Raw genomic sequence first — 5,494 nt, 5'->3', positions numbered from 1 at the left:
CTAACTTGATTGTAATTAAAATCTAACCACAACTAATTCTTCTATTAGTTTTAGGACTTCTTAGGATCTCTTCTTTAGAACTCTTTTCTCTCTTCTCCTATCCTCTTAATAAAAAAAAAATTCTTAATAGACTAGGATAGTCCTACATAGACCTTTTAGTTGCATGTTAGGTTGACGATCACTAAAACCCGACTTGCAACCATTAGACGAAGAATTAGAAAAGACTCTTAGGACTATCCAAGTTAGAAACATGGCTGCACCTGGTGAGGCTAATCCTCCACACTCATTGAGAGAAAATTTCACTCCATCCTCGTATACCTACTCTCTATGCATTCAAGCACCTCCAGTAGAAGCTACCCAATATGAGATTAAGTCTAGCATTATTCAAATATTGCCATTATTCTAGGGACTTAGTAACGAGGACCCATACAAACACTTGGATGAATTTTTTGAAATTTGTTCCACAGTAAAAATCCAAAACTTCTTCGATGATACCCTTAGGTTGAAACTATTCCCTTTCTCACTTAAGGACAAAGCCAAGCATTGGTTAAACTCCTTAGACTCTATATCCATTTCAACTTAGGATCATCTTCAAAGAGAATTTCTCAAGAAATACTTTTCAATGGGAAAAACAAATCAAATTAGAAAAGCTATCACTAGTTTTTTTCCAATTGGAGGGTGAACTTTTTCATGAGACATGGGAAAAGTTAAGAGACCTCATTCGTAAATGTCCACACCATGCTGTCCCTAAATGGCAACTTTGTTAGTATTTTTATGATGGTCTATCGAAGAAACACCGACAAATGGTTGATGCATCATGTGGTGGGACATTCATGCTAAAGAGTGAGGATGAAGCCTGGCAGCTCTTTGAAATACTTAGTGAGAATTCCTTACATCATATGTCTGCCACCTCTAGAGAACAACCCATGCTTCAACAAAAAAGAAGTGAAATTTATCATATTGGAAATGTCATATATATCCACAATAAGGTAGATGAACTGTCCCAAAAATTAGACCATCTTCTAAATACTGGACAATTCCCGATTCCACCTAACCCAATCCAAGAAGTTTGTGCATTGTGTGCAAGTCCGAACCATTTTGTTAGTGAATGCCCAGCCACACCTCAATTTTTTGAGTTTATGCACGAGCAGGTTCAGTAAGCTCAAGTCCAACAAGCTCGCAGACCAGGAAACGATCCATATTCGAATACTTATAACCCCGGCTGGAGAAACCATCCAAATTTTTCCTGGAGACCACAACCAGTGGTTGGCCCTGCTGCACCTCGACCTCAATATCAGGATCCAACATATAGGCATGGACCATACCATCAATTTCAAAATGCTCCTCAACCATCTACTACTGGTCACAGCTCAGCTTTTGAGGAAAAAGTTCTGAAAGCACTAGAACGATTAGAAGTCAACACTCAGATCCTTAACTCCCACACACAATCTATTGCTAAGCTAGAGACCCAAATAGGTCAACTAGCGACTGCATTCAGTAGGAGGGAAGGAGAAAAATTACCTAGCCAACCCGAGAGCAACCCAAGAGGGCAATTTGTGATTGAGAGCTTTAATACCCCAGAAACTTTTTCTAAACATACCAAATCAATCATGACTCTGAGAAGTGGGAAGGTCATTGAACACACTAGTAAAACCAATGAGACCGACCCTAAACCTCTAACCGAAGCCAAATCACCCAAGAACAAGGAGGACCTTAAAATAGAAAATGAACCAACTGCATCGGAATCATCTTACTTGCCTAAAGCCTCATTTTTGGATGCCCTGAAAGCCCCTATTCCTGCAGATAAGAAGGGAGGAAGACTTGACGAGATGTTAGAATTATTTAAGCAAGTCCAAATTAATCTTTCCCTTCTAGATGCAATCAAACAGGTCCCTGCTTATGCCAAATTTTTAAAAAATTTGTGCACCCAAAAATATAAATCTAGATCACAAATCCCAAAGAAAGTATGCCTCACTGAACAGGCTAGTTCTGTCTTCCAGCATGCCACTCCTCCAAAGCTTAAGGACCCAGGAGCCCCCATCATTTTCTGTGTTATAGGAGATTATCACATTGAAAAAGCTCTTCTGGACTTAGGGGCAAGTGTGAATCTTTTACCTAGTTTGGTGTATGAACTTTTTAGATTTGAAGAACTAAAACCCACATCAGTCACACTGTAATTAGCCGACAGATCAATTAAGGAACCACGTGGAATGCTTGAGGATGTCTTGGTCAAGGTAGATGAGTTTTACTTTTCAGTTGATTTTCTGGTTCTTGACATGGAACTAAGTGGCAACCTAAGACAAATTTCCATTATCTTAGGATGACCCTTCCTAGCTACGATAAATGCATGCATTAATTGTAGGACAGGAGTCATGGACGTATCATTTGGGAATAAGAAACTGAGACTGAATGTGTTTGGTGCTTCCCAAGGACCATCAATGGATAGTTGCTTCGAAGTAGATACACTAGAAGACATTATAGAAGATGCAACACCCACAATTCTAGCACCAGACCCCTTAGATACTTGCTTGGCTCACTTTGGAGTGTATGACTTTGAGGGATATATGAAAGAAATTAACACCTTGTTGGATACACCACACGATAAAACCACTCCTCCATGGACAATCAAGTATGAGCCATTGCCCACATTAGCCAGTACACCAATAGTTCCATCTTTAGAATCACCACCTACGTTAGAATTGAAACCCCTTCCTGCTATGCTCAAGTATGACTTTCTAGGACCCAATGACATCCTCCCGGCAATCATTGCATCAGACTTGACCCCTAATCAGGAAGCATAATTGGTTGGTATTCTGAAGGAACACAAAGAGGCTATCGGTTGGTCCATTGTCGATTTAAAAGGAATTGATCCCTCCATTTGTATGCACCATATTCATTTTAAGGCAAATGCCAAACTCCATCGAGATATGCAGAGGAGATTGAACCCAAACATGCGTGAAGTAGTAAAGAAAGAGGTGGTAAAGTGGTTAAATGCTGGAATCATCTACCCCATATCGATAGTAAATGGGTCAGTCCCACTCAAGTAGTACCTAAGAAATCAAGTATTACTGTGGTTGAGAACGAAGAAGGTGAACTGCTTCCCACTCGCATATCATCTGGATGCCAAGTATACATAGATTATAAAAAACTAAATGCTGTTACTAGGAAGGACCATTTTCCATTGCCCTTCATCGACCAAATCTTAGAACGATTAGCAGGACAAAGTTTTTTCTATTTTCTTGATGGTTATTCAGGGTACAATCAAGTATCTGTATTTTTGGATGACCAAGAAAAGACTACCTTCACCTGCCCCTATGGCACCTTCGCTTTTCGACGTATGCCATTCGGGCTCTGCAATGCACCCGCTACATTTCAACGGTGCATACTGGCCATTTTTTCGAATATGGTGGATAAATGTCTTGAAGTTTCTATGGATGATTTTTCTGTGTTTGGAACCACCTTTGAGGATTGTCTCCATAATCTTTCCAAAGTTCTTAAACGATGTATGGAGATAAATCTCATCCTAAGTTGGGAAAAGAGCCATTTCATGGTGTGAAAAGAAATTGTATTAGGACATATTATTTCTGAAAGAGGGATTGAGGTAAATAAAGCCAAAGTTGAGGTCATTTCAAAACTACCACCCCCTACTTTGGTCCGACAAATACGATCCTTCTTAGGTCATGCCGAATTTTATAGACGCTTCATCAAAGACTTTAGCAAGATTTCAAGACCCCTGTGCAATCTGTTGGCCAAGGACACACCATTTGTCTTTGATGAAGACTGTTTGAAAGCATTCAACACATTACAAACAGCCCTGACAACAGCACCCATAATAAAACCCCCTGACTGGTCCATTCTATTTGAGATTATGTGTGATGCCTCTGACTTTGCAATAGGTGCCGTCTTAGGCTAAAAAATCAATAAGGAGCCACATGTGATCTATTATGCTAACAAGACTCTTTTCGATGCCCAATTAAACTACACCACAACAGAAAAAGAGCTACTAGCAGTAGTGTTTGCCCTTGAAAAATTTCGCTCATATCTGTTAGGGCCTAAGGTTCTAGTTTACTCTGATCATGCGGCTCTGAAACATCTCCTCTCAAAGAAAGATACTAAACCGTATTTGATCAGATGGATCCTTCTTTTACAAGAATTTGATCTGAAAATCTGAGATAAGAAGGGTTCCGAGAATGTGGTAGCTGATCACATCTCCAGGATCTTAGTTGAACACACGATAGGCATAGATGAGGTCAAAGAGAAATTTTCTGACGAACAATTTTTTACAATCTCCTTTAGCTGTCCTCCATGGTTTGCCCATTTTGTCAATTACTTGTCAACAGGACAAGTACCTTCTCACTGGACAAAACAAGAAAAGGATTGATTTTTCTCGCAAATTAAACATTATTTTTGGAAGGAACCTGAACTATTCAAATACTATCCTGACCAAGTTATTCACCATTATGTCCCCGAGAGTGAATTCCAAAGCATTCTCACTTTTTGCCATTCTTCGGCATGTGAGGGATATTTTAGTGGAAGAAAAACTACAGCAAAAGTGCTGCAGAGTGGGTTTTATTGGCCAACACTTTTCAAGGATGCACATGAATTTGGTCGAAGTTGTTTGCAATGTCAGCAAATAGAAAATTTATCCAAGAAGGATATGATGCCGCTGACCCCCATTTTAGTAGTAAAAATCTTCGATGTTTGGGGGATTGATTTCATGGGACCTTTTTCAGCCTCATTTGGATTCGAATATATTCTAGTGGCAGTTGATTACGTGTCAAAATGGGTGGAGGCAATAGCTACATGGACTAATGATAATAAAGTTGTAACTAGTTTTATCCAACGAAACATCATTAGTCGATTTGGCTTCCCAAGAGTGATCATTGGTGATGGGGGGACTCATTTTACGAATAAACATTTTGAAGCACTTATGAAAAAATATAATATTACACACAAAGTGGCCACACCATATCACCCCCAAACTAATGGTCAGGTAGAGGTGTCAAATAGGGAGATTAAACATATCCTAGAAAAGATGGTTAGGCCCAATAGAAAGGATTGGTCTCTTCGCTTAGATGATGCATTATAGGCTTACTGTACAGCTTTTAAAACCCCTATAGGTATGTCACCCTACCGATTAGTTTATGGCAAAGCTTGCCATCTGCCGGTTGAATTAGAACATCGTGCACTCTGGGCCATACGAATATTTAATTTTAACATGAAGAATGTAGGTTCTAATCGAAGGTTGCAAATCAATGAATTGGAAGAACTTCGCAACGATGCATATGAGAGTTCATGAATTTACAAGGCTCGAATCAAAGTATTTCATGACAAATATATCTCTAGAAAATCGTTTGAGCTAAATCAAAAGGTATGGCTTTTCAATTCCAGGTTACGCCTTTTTCCTGATAAACTTCGATCCCGATGGGATGGACCTTTCATTGTCACACAAATATTCCCACATGGAGCAATTGAAACTTATGACCCCCAGAAT

General features: G+C 39.4%; 1 non-coding gene across 1 annotated transcript; it reads right to left on the bottom strand.

The window, feature by feature from the left end:
* Positions 1–638: 638 nt before the first annotated feature.
* Positions 639–745, bottom strand: LOC140858314 (small nucleolar RNA R71). The gene has a single exon (XR_012141880.1). It is a non-coding gene; the product is annotated as a small nucleolar RNA R71 (small nucleolar RNA).
* Between the last annotated feature and the right edge of the window lie 4,749 nt (positions 746–5,494).

Source organism: Elaeis guineensis, chromosome 5 (assembly GCF_000442705.2).
Source record: "Elaeis guineensis isolate ETL-2024a chromosome 5, EG11, whole genome shotgun sequence".
Lineage (NCBI taxonomy): Eukaryota > Viridiplantae > Streptophyta > Magnoliopsida > Arecales > Arecaceae > Elaeis > Elaeis guineensis.
Note: the sequence above shows the minus strand (reverse complement) of the source record. Positions and strands in the feature narration are given on the sequence as shown.